The 17,234-nt window shown below is 42.9% G+C and overlaps 1 protein-coding gene across 1 annotated transcript in view; it reads right to left on the reverse strand.

The window, feature by feature from the left end:
* The window catches only part of arhgef10la (Rho guanine nucleotide exchange factor (GEF) 10-like a), a 178,697-nt gene extending 162,236 nt beyond the window's left edge, over positions 1-16,461 (reverse strand). The window contains exon 1 of the mRNA XM_080001492.1: positions 16,204-16,461. The gene's annotated coding sequence lies outside the window, so the exon portion shown is untranslated. The remainder of the gene's footprint in view (positions 1-16,203) is intronic.
* Positions 16,462-17,234: the final 773 nt, after the last annotated feature.

The raw sequence follows: 17,234 nt of genomic DNA on the forward strand, positions 1-17,234 counted from the left end.
TAAATAGTTGGACATGTCTGTAAAAAATGTGTAAATTATTATGATTATTATTATTGTTTATTAATTTTAGAGTGTTAATAGTCTAACGTATTACAATGTTATTAGTCATTTGTTAGTGTTATAATTCTAACTTACTACAGTGTTATTACAGTGTTTAGTCTAACTTGTTATAGTGTTAAATGAAGAATGACACAACGTTTAAGGACAGTTAAGCTAAGAAACGAAACATGGATGTTGTTTCCATTATATAATAATTATTTTTGACAATAAACCAGAGAGTTTCATTGCATCAATGTTCTAGTAAAGTGTTAACTGAATAAAGATTTTCCCAAAGCGTTCTCCATACTTCCTTGGCACACGCGCGGTGCGGCCGAGGACGCCATTTTCGAGGGCTAACCACCGAGATGACTCTTCTCCAATCCATTGCCATCCAGACCAGAAGTATTTTATACTTTAGTACGATCAGACGTTTATTTGAAAATCTGTGTATCGCTAGCTTGACTCGCACACGAGTGATGTGGCCAAATGTTGGTCTTCAAAGTGTTAGAATCCGTAACAAGAGAAGCAAAATTTCAACCTTCATCTGCTGGAGTTTATACAGTTCTGTAGTAAATCATTTGCTTGATTAGCTTGATTTGGTTTTAGTTGGTAACGTAAGCTTCGCCCAAATGTAAGCGGGCACCTGAAAAAGTACATTTACTCAGTACTGTTTTAAAGTACTCATTTGAGGAATTTGTCCTTCACTTGAATGTTTCTATTTTATTTAACTTTTCACTCCGATTTTAATCAGATTACTTCCTGTCCAGCAAAAAAACATGTATATTCATATTTGGAAAGTTGGAATTTTCAGATAAACTGTGTACGGGTTGAGAAAATGTAATCTGTCATATTTTTATTGCAAGTATTTTCATTTTCGATTCTTGGCTTTTAATTGCATTACTATGTTGTATTGTTCCGCACCAAAACACAAAGGCAAATTCTTGTATGTGAAAACCTACTTGGCAATACACCTGATTCTGAATCCTCCTACTTACTTGACGGTGGCGGCCTCCGTGGAGGAGACGGTGTCCAGGACACTCACCAAAACATGTAAAGCCCCTCTCTAGAGCCAGCGTTTGCTTTGTCCCTTCTGGGCTACTGTAGAAACATGGCCATGGAACACGGCGGCCTCCGTGAAGCGTACCTGCTCCCTATGTAGGCAAAAACGGCTCATGCTTTGGTGACAGAAACACAGCAATTCTTCTTTTCCTGGTAGGACGAAGACGTACCTATGAATATTACATTCCATTTCTCTCAGGTCCATCCCGTAAATTCTGCACACTGCACCTCTAAACCCCTCTGGATTACGTGGAAAATGCATTGTCGCAAAGCTGAAAACAGGGCTGTTTTCCCTGAGCTCATGAAAAGCTGACTTTTTAGAGATGCGCTCCTCTCGCGGGACGGCGACGCGACGAACATATGATGATCTTATAGAATGATGCATTGCTGTAGAATAAACTAGCCAATATATTATGAAGTAGTTCAAATGACGCACAACCATGAACATCTACAGCAGTAAAATGCAACATACGCATCAATGCAGCAGTAATATTAATCCAAAAAACATCCTGTATCATAGTAAAACACTGACAGGGACCATTTTACTGCACAATGAGTACTTTTACTTATACTTCCAGAACATTTTGCCTGATAATACTTACATACTTTTACTTAAGTAAGGTTTTGAATGCATCACTTTTACCTGTACTAGGGTATTAATAATTTAATTGAAATGTAATTTTGTATTACTCTCAATGTTTCAGGTAAATGCAGAATTCACCCGCATCACCGCTGTTCCGCTGCTGTGCACATTCATGTGGGTTACTACTGGAACCAGTTTCTGAGGTAGTTGTGGGGAGCAGCAGGACGCAACACAAGCCTGATGGTGCTCTCAGTTCTGCCCCCGTCTCTGTCTGTTTTACCTCCCTGATCCTGTTTCTTTACCTCGCCAAACATTGTGTATGGGTAGATGGGAAGATGGCATTTGTATTGAAGGTTTGTCTGTCTCCCGAAGGATCCCACTGTTGAAATACAAAGCACTTTGTGTCTACCTCAATGAAAATCCTGAAAGCTTCATGGAGAAACTACTTGGTAAGTTGCAACACATGGTATGAACCATAGCCCAACAAATACTTTTTTTAATATGGTAGGAATCAGCCAATATTTCCTTTTGTTTTTTACATAAATCAAAACATGTCATGACATTTCACTGCATATATGTATGAACGTATGTATATGTATGTGACAAATAATCTCTTGAACTTGAACTTGAACTTGAACATTACCAAACATTATTTGACAAAAATCCCTTATCATTTTTTATTATCACGAATTGTGACCAAGAACTGAGAACACTGACATGAACTTGTCAGTGTTCTCTGGTTGACAATCTATGTAATGGTATCACTACATTTTCACAAATATATATTTGGAATTTCTGCACTTGGATTTAATACTGATATTTGTGTCCTTGTCACTTTTTAAGGTCAGGGTCTCGTAAGAACTGTTATCACTTACCATCAGATGTATTCGCATGTTGTGCTGATTTGGTTTGTCGATTGATGACAATGCAAGTTGAAGTCTTCCAGTTTCCTAATTAAGAGCTGAAACGATTACTTCATTCATTCAGTAATGGGCGACTATTTTGGTTATAATGTTAAATTCATTTTTTAACCAAAATGCCAAACAATTAGTTACTTCCAGCTTCTCAAATATAATGATTTGCTAGTTTCTGTCTCATTTAGTGGTAATTGAGCATCCTTGCGTTTTGGACTGTTAGATGGACTAAACACCTCAAGAAAATGCTTTGGGAAATTGTTATGGGCATCTTTTACTACTGTGTGGCAATTAATAGACAATTGATTGAGAAAATTAGATGAATTCAAAATAATACTGAAATTGAATGATAGTTCTCTGTTCATTAATACTATGTTCTAATCCCATTTTGAGGATATTGATCCTGGCGCAAGGAGAAAATAAAGGAAACGGTCTTGGGAAGCCACGTTGTCCGACGTGAAGGAGCAGAGCCCACAGGGAGTTCACACCCTCCCCTTCCCGTCCCTCCCCCAAGAGCCAACTTGGCCATCAGCAGCGTGACCGCCGGATGTGTGCATGGACTGCAGTTAAACACTTGGAAGCTGTTGATCATAGAAACTACTGATGCAGCTGTATGATGGGAGTTTCTAGTACTTGCAAAGTTGTGTGGTTGTTTATTATCTTGGGCATTACAGCATTTGAAAGGGTTTTTTTTTTTCCTTTCGTGGTAAAGTAAACCATGGGATTTTGGTTCCATGGGGGGGTTCCCATGGAACCAAAAGTATTGTCCGTTTTTGCAGTTTGATAAGTCATTATTTGGGCAGTACACTTTTGAATTTTTATTGTATTTTCTCTTCAATGTATTTAATGTTTAAGCGTAAAGTGCTAAGCACCAAATAGTACACCGTTTTGTTTACCCTGGGGATTTCTTACTTGGTTGCAAGGTTGTTCAAAAAGTCAGTAAAGTCAGTAAATGTCAAGCTTTACTTCTTGGGGCTTTTGGCCTGTTTGTTTGGCACATGACTCGCTATGAATGAATTTCGAATAAAGTCATGATAAGTACAATAAACAAAATCCTACATGAATACAATCATTTGTGTTAAGCTAAATCAACATAATTGTGTTAAGTGAATTCAGCAATAACTGTATGATGTAGCATTTAATCAAGACTGTTTGATGGGATTTGCTTAAAAGCATGTAGTGATGAATTTTCTCATATTTATCCCATTTATTCAACCTAGTTCCGTGGGATCGGTTGACATAACTAAATGAAGTAAATGTGATGTTTTATTTCTTAGATTGCATTTAGAGAAAGAAAATGCATTTATTTTTACAGTTTATTTATGTGCTAATGTGAATTTAAAAAACATTTTTGACAGATTTGTTTTGCTCCTGACAGCCAAACTCCTGACAGTTAATTTCAACTTGGGCATTTGCAAAGTAAAATGTTTTTTTGTGTTTTATATGTAAATGGTCTTAGATTAACTGTACATTTTTGTAATAACAATAGTAATTATCTGTACTTGAGCTTTTCTTTATTGTTTTTAAAGATAATTATTCTGTTTTTTAGAGGTGTATGACTATTCTAACAATAAATATATGTTAAAAGTAAAAGATTTAATGGAATTAGAGGTACATTTCTTGAAAAAATTACAGTAATAGATGTTAATTATGGTAAAGATAATTCATGGGTTTTTTTTTACAGTTAATCTATGTGTTTAAATTGACGTTAACTGACTGTTTTTTAACAGACATTTTCTGGTGCCCCTGCTGCCAGAAAATTACATTTTTTTTACACTTGTTTTTTGTAACTGTAGATATTTGCGCATTTTGACATAATCGGCATTCGCCGATGCCTGTGCTCACCAAGCCGATAAACAAAAAATGAAAAATAATAATAAAATCAAAAATATCTTTTTTTCTATACATATTGATTCTGAATATTTTAAACAGTTTCAATATCAGTTTTCCGCACTATCGATATACTGGTGGCAACTGCGCTTCCTCGCTCTCTCTTCTCTCTGACAGCGAGTTGACACAGACAGCGCTGCAGCGCCCACATAGCCCCGCCTCCTCTCACTCACTCGCTGTCTTCACTCGTCTCATTCGCTCTGGTTTGTTATGGTTATAGAGCATTAAAGATGGCAAGTACAGAGTCTCCGTGACCGCTTTTGAAAGAAAACAGCAGGAGTGCTGTTTGGAAAACTTCGCATTCGAGGCAAAGCCTAAACTCGGAGAATTCAAGCGGAGCTTTGTTCTCTCCTCGACGTGCGTGTGTTCCCGTGGCGGTTTTCCTGTCTTTTTATTTTAGATCTATTTATTTTTGTGTGTTTCCTTACTTGTATGGAACATCATTTTTAAACACAACACAGTTCTTTTTGGTTTTGTGTCAATAAGGGAACAGAGCGGCAGGGGGACGCACAGCGGAGCGCAGATTACGGGCGCCCCAATGCGCACCATCGTGGGCACCCCATGATCACGGAAATCCGCTACCTCGCCGCCCATTGACGCCCAATAAATGCTGCACATAAAAATCATGGACATTAAGGGGCAAGTGGTCAGGCACCCTCAGCACCCCCCCACCCCCTGCACATGCCTGCCTGTATGTCCTGTGTCGCGTCACACCGTCTCTCTGTTGCTTTCCACTGCTATCGGACTTCATTTAGTAAAAGCTGGATGTTTTGGTGCAAATACTTTATTTGTAAATAATAAATCCCAGCCAGACTTGATGATGATATTATGCAGTTTATTATTATTATTTATTTAAAATCGGTTATAATTATTTACTTTTCATACATACGTTTTTTTTTTAAGTTTATTTTTTGGATTACTTGTGGACATTTATTAAGTTGATCATTTTTTTTATTTAAAATAAGTGCACTGCAGAGACAATGCAGATAATAACATTAGTGTTAATTAAATGTTAATTTAAGTTCAGCAACTTTGTGTCTCATTTGTTATAATTATTAAATCGTATTTTATCAGAGGCAAAAAACAAAAAAACAAGAACATAATATAGGCATTATATATCAGCCATCAGCCGCCCTGCTCTCTAAATATCGACATAGACAATTGAAAAAACCCATATCGGTTGACCACTAGTTATTAGTCTTACTTATTACAGTGTTATTAGTCTAACTTATTACAGTGTTATTAGTCTAACTTGTTACTGTGCTATTGGTCTAACTTATTACAGTGTTATTAGTCTGACATATTACAGTGTTATTAGTCTACTTATTAAATATTTGTATTATTACAGTATTATCAGTCTAAATTAGAACAGGGTTAGTACAGTATTATCAGTCAAACTTATTACAGTGTTATTAGTCTAGCTTGTTGCAGTGTTATCAGTCTAACTTATTACAATCAAATTAGTAAAAAAATATAGCATCCCTCTATGTGGATAGCGTCAGGGTACCACTCCTACACCACACTGACATCTTGAAGTACAGCATCTGCTTTGCATTTCCATTAGTGCTGACAATTTCCTATGCTGTAACATTCCTGGGCCATGAGAGGGCAGTTTCTGTGGCCTGCCCGCCCCACACACACACACACACACACACACACACACACACACACACACACACACACACACACACACACACACACACACACACACACACACACACACACACACACACACACACACACACACACACACACACACACACTTGGGAAATGACAGCATGAGATGCGGGGGGCTCCATGTGGGGGGGAACCAGCTTGGAGCTGAGCCTCCCACAGATTGCACAACCCAGTGTGAGGCCCGTCTCCTTTAACCTGGATACACAGTCGAAGAGGGTGGTGGTGGCCATCCTGGGAGTGCCGTTTTAATTTTTACGATGGCATCCTGACAAGACAAGCTATAGACATGCACGTGGAGCCATGACGCCGTGAAGCCTAGTGAGGTTGGCCTCAGGAATAGGAAGGAAAAGGTCAGAAAGTAAAAATCCTCCCCCATTGATTTTCAGTGCGACCATCTGGGTTTGCTAATTAGCACAAACCAGGGGTACGACTAATGGCTGACATGGCCAAGCCAAAACATGGAGGGCCTTTTACTTTCTCAACTGCAATTATCAAGGTCTGGTACCAAAAGCCTGGAATCCACAACAAAGGGGCACAACAATAAGAGTTGCCTCGTTTCCCCAGGCAACCAGATTTGGGCCAAGTGTCAACCAGTCTTCTGCTGTCTGGCTGCCTCACTATCAACCAGAGCAGTATACCTCGTTGTCTGTTTAGAAATATATCCATTAATTTATTGATCTCACTCAATTGTAAAATAATGAAAATTTCAGCAACCCTGTTATTAGCCAAGGCAAACAAAATCTGATGCATGGTTGCCAACTGTTTTTGGTTGCCCACTTGGCAATGACTTCTCAAAGCTAGTGCTGGGCCCTGGCCCTGCACAACAGTTTCCTTGTGGGTTACGGAGGCATTTCAAATAGAAGGAAAAACTATCAAAAAATAAAATTTCTCCTTTGGCAAAGCTTCTCCATTTCTTGAGTAATCAACTCTCAACTCATTTGCAAGTGAGGCATGTGGCCCCCACCCACTACCACCATCATCACCGGCCCACCCTGCCACAACAGCCTGTGGACCCACTCCCCTCCTTTGTAGTACAAACACACTTTCCCAAGCCCGCCCGCTCGATGGTCCAATCAACAATGAGTCTTTTGTGGCCGGGGGAACCTTCAGTTGTGCCTATGAGAGCATTGTTTCTGCATTTGTCCCAGCAGTCCTACTTGGCCCACGGGTCAGAGGGACCACGGCTGAGCTGCTCTGGAAGTCGTTTGGCAGAGCCGGGCTCAGAGTGGAAGAATGAAGGATTTGTAAAAGCAAAAAAAAAAAAAAAAAAAAAAAAAGAAAAACACTTCTGCCTTCAGAGTAAAAGCCGCAGTGACTGTTGGGGTGCTGAACGAGCATTATAGAAGGCTTCCAAACAGCGAAATTATCGTCACTATGAATCAAAATGAGACAAAAAGCGGCGCTGGCTGAACAATCGGGGAGCGATTGCTCGGCGGGGCGAATTGAATTGGATAAGGCGAGCAGAGGAGCGACATCAGATGCTCTAGATCTGATGGATGAACGATGTCACATTATTCGGAATCAAGCTGGTTCATAATAAAAGATAAAGATAAAGGCCGCTCAGCTAACCCAGTTTATTAGTTCAACTAGATCTGAAGAAGTTCTCAACTCAAAGCAGCACTATCAAAATCAAAATGACAAGTGCGTTTTAAAATCCGTGTGCGTGTGCGGAAGGCGTTTAGACAGGCCATCAAAAACAGGCTTCCACTGAATAAAATAAAGAGCCCCGGGAGTGGCTGGGTATAAAAGCTATTCTTAAGGGGAAAACGGAATACATCACAGAAAGGAGATGAAACCAACTCCTACACACCCTGTCCATGACCTACATAGAGCTCTGAAAACTCTCCCGTTGAGCCAGACTTGGTGCTGCTTGGAAGCGTACTGTATTCATACACGACTAAAGTGTAATGGCACGGAACCCAGGCTAACTGCATGCTGAACTCACTAACTTGAAACTTAAAAGAATAAACATATCATTACATAAATATTCACATATAAACATACATATATACGTATACACACACACGCATATATATACACACACACACACACACACACGTATTTATACACATATATACACACACATTTATATACACACAGACACATATATATATATATATATACACACACATACACACACAGTATATACATATATACACACACATATACACACACACACACACACACACACACCTATATCTATATATATATATATATATAGACATAGACATAGACACACACACACACACACACACACACACACACATATATATATACACACATTTATATACACACATATATAAACACATTTATTTACACACATATATAAATACACACACACACATATATACTGTATATATACATACACATATATATATACATACACACATACACACACACACACACACACACACACACACACACACACACACACACACACACACACACACACACACACACACACACACATACGATAAAATACAACAATTTAATAATAATAACAAATGAGACACAAAATTGCTTAACTTATTTGAAAATTTAACACAAAATGTTATAGTCTGCATTGTCTCTAAAGCGCACTTATTTAAAATAAAAAATGTATAAACTAAATAAATGTCCACAGGTAATCAAAAACTAAACTTAAAAAAAAAAAAAAAAAAACATACAAATGAATAATTTGTGATAATTAATTAATCAGTTAATTAGAACCGATAAAAAAAATTATAATAATAAATAGTATCTTATTTGAGTCTGGTCGGGAAATAGAAAGTCTCCCTGTTACAGAAGTGCAGGATTTATTATTTACAAGCAAAGTATTTACACAAAAACATCCAGTTTTTACTTAATTAAGTCCCATAGCAACGGAATGCAACGTGGAGATGGTGTGATGCGACACAGGACCAACAGCGTTTTTATTTTTAACAGAACAAAACAGGACAATCCCTTAACTCAGTTGTGTTTAAAAAGTATGTTCCGTACAAGTAGGAAACACAAAAATAAACAGATTTAAAATAAAAACACAGGAAAACCGCCGCGGGAACACACCGTGCGTGTGTTCCCGCGGCGGTTTTCCTGTGTTTTTATTTTAAATCTGTTTAGCGCTGTCTGGAGGAGAAAAAAAGACTCTACTCCAATTCTCTGAGGTAGGTTTACGACTTTACGTTTTGCCTCAAATGCGAAACATTTCCAAACAGAACTCCTGCTGTTTTCTTTCAAAAGCGGTCACGGAGGCTCTGCACTTGCCATCTTTAATGCTCCAAAACCATAACAAACCGGTGCGAGTGAGACGAGTGAAGGCGAGCGGGTGAGTGAGAGGAGGCGGGGCCATGCGGGCGCTGCAGCGGTGGCAACTCGCTGTCAGAGAGAAGAGAGAGCGAGGAAGCGCAGATGCTACCGGTATACCGATACTGAGTATTGAAACCATTTCAAATGTTCAGAATCGATATGTAGAGGAAAATAGATATTTTTAATTGTATTATTATTTTTCAATTTTTGTTTATTGGCCTTGTGAGCGCAGGCATCGGCCAATATCGATTATCTCAAAATGTGCAGATATCGGCTCACTTCATTGGCCGACTGATCGACCACTGATATACAGTATATAACCCAATATGTAGGCCCATGTTGACTATTATTACTATTTGTTTAATAAGCCTGATATATATGTATTTGTATGTCACAAAATCCTATGTCACAGAATCCAAATTGGATCCTCACATTGAAGAAGATTGTGATAACACAATGACAAGGTCATTTCTTTTGCATAATTAGTTTTGGACGACAACATTTTTCTCTCATGATCGGACAATATATCAATTTCACCATACCACTGGAAGACAAAGAACAACAGTGAATAAATCTGTATTCCATACATTGAGACTAGCCGCACATGTAATGCAACCAATAAAAAGAGACGGACTGTGAGAGACAGGTTGCAACAGGCGTTTCACAGCATAAAACACACGCATTTGTCAACAGATCTCATAGCTGTGTCCAAATTACTGTCATTTAGCGGAACTGGTTCATCAATCTGCAGTCTACCTGGCCTAGAGTCTTTGGCTGCCTTACCACAAAAATACCCTATTCAATGTGTTTTGCACAACTAGATCCTTTATATAGCGAGAAAAGTAATAATATCACACAACCTAGCCTTGAATCTCAATATCTAACCAATTGGTTGATTGTTAATGACTGTATAATGGTGTCCAAGTCGACCCTTTTCACTCTTGTAATGTATTATTAAAGCCAAAATATGATGTAACACTTATCTCATATGTAACACCATGCCTTGAGCCACACTTGTGTTAAATCCCATATCTGACACTTCATTTTTTCACCAGCATTTCATAAGAAACAGCGCATTCAATGTATTAGGGTTATGTTAGGGCTGCTCTATATATGCTGTTTCATATAGTTGGTGGCAGGGTCCGCCACAGGCACAAGGGATGAAATACAGCCACAGTGAACAACTACCCGTGGTCAGGAAAGGCGAACATTCACGGAGGCGAACATTCAGGAAACAAAAAGAATAAAAAAAAATACCCCCCCCACCTCAAGTGACCAAGAAAAAACTAAAACCAATCAATGGATCAGAAGAAGGCGTCTTAGAGCCCAGACAAGGGTAATCCCAGAACGTTGATTACAAAATTGCAGTTCCAAGTGGTATTCCGGGACTTGAGTGTACTGCACCCAGTACAGACCATGTTATGGATTTACACTTCACGCAAAGAACAAAAACAGGAATGAGCAGACTGGCAACTGTCATTAGAAATAGGCGTAAAATAACAACAGGCGACAGGAAGACTTGTAACAAAGTGGCTGTGGCAAGACCGACTCGCAATGACAGACAAAAGGCAGCGTATAAAAACACAGGAAGGATAATTGGGATTGGGAAACAGCGAGGGGGAGAGAGACGGGAGGGCAGACCGAAACGCTGAGGGCGCCTGGTGGCCAGGTGAGGAACAGCAGTTGCAAGAACGACGGGGCACCTTTGACCTTAAAGTTTGGTCCAAACTGCGTTGACGTTACATGGGAATGGAGAGCCTGAGGAATTGTTCCGAGAGCAACAAACACCTGCTGGCTTTCACCGCCCCCGCAATCAGACTCTTTGCACTTTGACGCCCCACCCAACCACAAGTCTGGTTTACTTCCTGTTGCTGCCTGGAATTTCATGCCTAATCTTCTAACCTCATCTCTAACGGAGATAGAGCCCAAAAATGTTGTTTTAATATAAGAATTACTTTGATAACAATGTAAATTGTAATAATTTCGGCCATGACCTCATGACTTCTGAAGTGTAACCCTGAGTGACCGCAAACACCAATGCCAACGCCACTGATGACCATTCAATTCCGGCCGATAAAGCAGAACCATCTTCAAATCCAAATAAACTGAAGCTTTCAATGGACACAAAATACCAGATGGAACCCACGGACAAGTTACAAAAACACCCATCAGGTTAAAATAGCTGCAGCAATTGAGTCAACAGAACTCTCAGCCCCTGATTTACAATGTCCCGTGTTTCTGGGGCTGCAAGTGTCCTTTAAAGGCCGTCGGGCGGAGGCGGCCGGGGCATCAATAGACAATGGCGCCCGACGGCAGCTGGTGACGACTGAATAAACAGCGCTGGAATTCTTACAGAAAAACCTGTGGGAGCATCCACACTTCGGGCCCTCTCCTAATGGAAGGCGGCACATAAACTCCTCTTGTCGCTCGACTAAAGACGCAGGATCAGTGGAAAACAACAAACAGCGGCGAGCGGAGACGGATCAGCCGGCGGCGTCCTCCTTCTGCCTTTGATGCCGCGGCTCGTTTCCCGGAGGATTTTCTACCTCCAGAGATACATAATGTGACGTAGGCAATTTAGCAAGCTGAGATCTGCTTCCTTCAGAACATGCGCCGCGTCTTCCTCTCTACAGTGCTGTCAGGAGGCATAACAATCTGAGTCAGAGGCTTTTTTTTTTTTTTTGTGGAGGTTTTTTTTTTTCCCCACAGTCTGGATTTGCTTGAATTTGCTGCTATTTTGCAATGTTTTGGACCTGGAACAAGCAAGGCTTACTGCCAATCACAAATGTTATCTTTTCACTTTCACGAGTTTCAGAACACCGTGTGGAATATTACATTATCCTGTAAACACAGCATAGATTAAAAAAAGGCTCAAGTATGTATAATTAAAAATACAACATATTGCCTACTCATTCCCCCTCACTCCGTTATTCATTATTCCTTCTTTCCTTCCTTCCTTCCTCGCTAACCCTGGATGCCGCTGTTGAGACATGCACAGATCTATAATTCATTCAGGAGCCAGTCTGGCTTTCACACGACCTCTGATGTGGGAAGCTGCAAGTAACGCAGGTCCAGGATGGCAGTGATGTACTGGTAGGACACCATTAGCGGTCACATTAGTCAAGGACACAGCGGGAGTCGAGGCCCAAGCTCTTCTGTGCCGTCTGCACCCACAACACACAGCGCTGCACTGGCTGCGCAAACACTCCGCACAGATAAGAAAGTCTCCGAAAAATGTGACGTCGCGCGACCTGTGGCCTAGTTCATGAAGACAAATCCTGAAGTTCTTTGCAATGTAATAACAGAAGGGAAAGAGGTGAAAAGACAGAGCCCATTCTGAAATAAAGCTTACTGTGGATCAAGTGGTGTTGACAATTCCAGGGTGCATACAAAACATAAATACTTTTTTTTTTTTTTTTACTGTACGCAATACAGGTAATTTATTGAATTTGGACCTAAAATCCATCTAGCATTCATTTGGGGATGTCTCTGCTGATCCCAACCTCTATAAACTACTGTCAAACTTGCTGTTTGCCGGACTATAACAAAGATAGCGCTCATCTTTCCAATGCTGCTAAGACCTGACATCAGACACACACACACACAACCAGTCAGCCTCAAGCATAAAGACCCCACTGTACAAACTGGGAACACTGGGATCACTGGGACCAAACCCGTAACCCGGGGCAATGCAAATTTCGACAGCGATACATAAGCGTACAATGTTCAGTTCAGCCTGAAGTGACACACTGACCAACTTCCGCCCCACACCCACACCCACACCCCCCCCCCCCCCCCCAAGTTCCCTCAATGGTTGGAGACAATCACAACCTTTGTCTTCGGCCTCATCCTTTTATTGTCCAATGAAAGCTGCGTTTTAAAGTTTGCTCGCGTCAGTTTGGGGCTCCTTGGTCGTACAGCGTCAGGTGGACCGGGGCTTCGCCAAAGTCTATAAAAGCAGCCACCACACTTGAGCATGAATAAAAGTCAGAGACAGTGGATAGAACAATGTGAGCGTTTACTATTCAGGTAGAGTTATACTTTGTGCGGTGATTACAGGTCATAAAGCATTGGCAAAGCATTAAAGGCGCATCGGTTGTAGGGCTGTATAATATATCAATATTGGTATGTTGATCTAGACTAGATGGCGCCTGGGACTTTGGTTATGGTTATATTGTTATTTACCGGCAGCGAGGGCAACGCAGGGTATACAGTCTCCCTCTGCCACAGCACAGTAGCAGGGTGCCAGTCAGTCAGCAGGCCAGTCAGTCAGCAGGCCAGTCAGTCAGCTTCACAGCTCTTTAGGATGGTGAAGTGCTGCGTTTGTGCAGGTTGCACAACCTCTAACTTTAACGATATGAAATAAAAACGCACTCTCTCTTTCTAAAAGGTGTTGCTCCTCCACGTCAGTCTCTCAGTTCTGTTTACGTTTTGTTTGTTTCGGGTTTATTCTGTTAGAAGGTAAATAAATCAAAATCCTAAACAAAAAGTATTTTTCTAGAAGGCCACTCCGTCTCCTCTCTTTTTCCTTCTACTTGCCATTCACTCTCTCTGTCCCTTTTCCCTTGTGTGACGTCACCGTCAAGTCAGCAGGAAATTTCAGGTTTTTTTGGAGGGCGTGGCTAATTGCATCATAAAAATGAGTCCGGCAGTAATTTGAAGCAATAAATAACAAATGTAACTTCTAAACAGAATCTCTACATCATTTCCTCACACATGAATTAAATGGAAATACCTACCCGCAAGCTGCTCATTGAAGTAAAGTAACGCAACTTTCTGAACTTCAAAGAATGTTCTGGCCGTCCGAATCAACGCCTCTGCCTGCTTGACCCTCACAAATATTTGTTGTGTGTAAACATCTTATGAAAGCACCAAGAGTCGCCCCCAAAGTATCGTCAAAATTATCGTTCATGAGGTGTGATATATTGAAATGAAAGCAAGTCTGAGAATATTTTGGAGTTGCCTCACACAGCAAAACAGATAAGACCTCCCTGATCTGATAAAACATATCCCTGTTCTCCAAAACATTAGCTGAATTCCTTTTCCCAGTTAACATCGAAATAACTCCCATTGGGACTGCAAATATGTGTGTGTGTGTGTGTGTGTGTGTGTGTGTGCGTGTGTGCGCGTGCGTGCAACATGCATGTGTATAAAAATATAGTACCGCTGGGACTGGCAAACATTAGCGGTAAGTTGCAAAGTGAAGTGACTCCTTTTTTGGGGGACTGAGCAGCAAGGCCTTGGCTGCATGTTGGAGCATGTGCACCAGCACCAGCTGGCAAAAAAAAAAAAAATTCACAAGCGCACGTCTGACGAGTGCAGAGCGCACACCTAACTATTTAGGAAATGACAAACTCACACACAGCAAAATACCTGGGAGGGTGTGTCACTTTTAGGAGAGCGGCACCCACCCCATTAATAGCTTGGATCTTTGTGGTTCCCGAGGCTCCAGGCTGGACATGCATGAACTGCTAAAGGTCTTTTTGAGAAGTTCTTGGACCGCGAGCAAAACCAGGACAAGAAAAACCAAAGAAGTATCCGACACAATAAGCTCCACAGTTTCAAACGGGCCTAAACATTCGGGGACATCCGGCGAGTGGCGGGAGGGAGGGAAGACTCTCCCCCTCCAAATGAGATGCTGAGGGGTTCCCAGAACGACCCCCTTCCCCTCCGACCAACCCCCTCCAGTGTCTCCATTCTGCTCTGAGATGAGGCAGCATGAAATCCATCCCGGGAGGGGCCATTGTGCTCCAGGAAGCAACCGTCAAAACGGGAACAGCCGGGACCGCTCCGGGGCCGGGGCCAGGGGAGCCTGGCTTGTTTTCTGTTTTGCCGTTTGTTTGTTTTTTTGCCGTTTTTCCCCCACCCCAGGGGGCCGCGGCTGTGGACCGTGCGGCCCCGCCGGTGACACAGCCCGCAGGCTCAGGGGCTGTGGACATAAAACACGCGGCGCGGCCTGGTTCTCCCCCTTTCCCCTCGCTCCCTCGCTCTCGTTCCTCCCGATGTCCGCCCGCTATCATAACAAGGCCTCGTGTTCTCCTCATCCCGAAAAATCCCCGGTTAAATCGTCCGTGATGGAGTGTACTCAGCCGGGAGGCCACCCGGGCATCTGCAGCGCCTCCTCCTCCTCCTCCTCCCTTGTCCTCTCCACTGCCCTTAGCTGTCGGGACAGAGGGCCAGAGGGACTAAACAGCACCCCAACCCCCATCCCGTCCCACCCCACCCCATCCCGTCCCGTCCATGGCTGCTTGGACAAAGCATGTGAATACACCAGATACTCCAGGTTGGGGGGGGGGGGGACCTCACGGGGGCTAAGGCTAGCTGATCCCCTCTGCAGCCTCTGCACTGAGCTAGCACAGCCCCCGTGCAGAGCTGTCAGGCAGGGATGGAACTGGTACTGACCTGCTCCTCTGAATCCGGGTGAGGATGGACACAAAGGAACCCCCCCCCCCCACCCCAAAAAAAAAAGCAAAACTGGAGTATACCTTGAGCACACAATGGTAGGGAAGAGGGTGAGAGAGGGGATAGTAGTTGTAGTAGTGTGTGTGTGTGTGTGTGTGTGTGTGTGTGTGTGTGTGTGTGTGTGTGTGTGTTTGTGTGTGTGTGTGTATGCAAATGTGTTTGTGTACGTCTACCATGTGGGTTTCCTCCCTGTATATGTGTTATGTGTACATGAATGTGTGTGTGTGTGTGTGTGTGTGTGTGTGTGTGTGTGTGTGTGTGTGTGTGTGCGTGCGTGCGTGCGTGTGTCCTCACCTCCTCGTGTGCAAATGAATCCTCTCCAACAAGAGTTGTTTTTTTTTTTGTTTTGTTGTGTTGTGTTGTGAATCCAAGGAACTCCCAGTTTGTTTGATTGTTGTTGTTTTTTTTTTTTTACTCCAACCCTCTTTCCTTCACCAGCCGCGCGGCGGCGGCGGCGGACTCTCCACACATCATCCCCCTGTCGGAGCTCTCCCGGGCGGGCGGCGAGTGGCGCATGAGCGGAGCGCGGTACCGGTGCGTGCGCCGCCGACTTTCCCACAACTTCTTCTCCCGATCTCCCCCCTCCGGCTCCGGGCGGGGCAGCTCCCCTGCGCTCCCTCCCTCCCTCCCTCCCTCCCACCTCACTCCCTCCCTCACTCTCCCCCTTCAGACCCCTGCGGCTCAGACAGCAGCAGCGGGAGTGCACGACTCGCGGGCGATTCGTTCGCACTGAACCAGTCGAGACACGCCGGTGTCAGCGGTCGGCAAGGGAGTCACTCGGGTGAAATAGTTGGCCGGAGCGAGTTAATGTTCGATTCCCAAACGGAACATAATAACCGGGGAACTGAATTTAAGCCCAAGGGGGGGGGGGGGGGGGGGCAATGCGTTGGTCATAATTTATACTTGATATGACGGATTTACACTCTGCCCAAATGTTGACAAAAAATTGAATGATTCCCGTGAGAATTACATTCGCAGCTGAGCTCAGGGTCGAAGCGGCTCTTCTGCTGACTCTCGTTCACCCTTCGCCGGAAGTCCCGCCTCGCTCTCCCGTGCGTTACAACCACTGAATCAAACCAGCGAAGAGGAAGAAAAACGGACGACTCTTTTTTTTTTTTTTTACCTTCCTCTTTCGCTGAGTGACTCGTCGGGAGCCGGATCTCAAGAAAGCAGTCGAACCTTTCATCGCCAGCGCGACGAGGGCAAAGGGCTCGCGCAGACAAGTGGCCAATCACAGAGCGCCGGGGGTACTGGGTCTGGCCAATGGGGGGGGGGGGGGGGGGGGCGAAAGCGGCCGGCACTCGGTCCAATCACGGCGGGGTATT

The sequence above is a fragment of the Zeus faber genome (assembly GCF_960531495.2).
Source record: "Zeus faber genome assembly, chromosome: 5".
Lineage (NCBI taxonomy): Eukaryota > Metazoa > Chordata > Actinopteri > Zeiformes > Zeidae > Zeus > Zeus faber.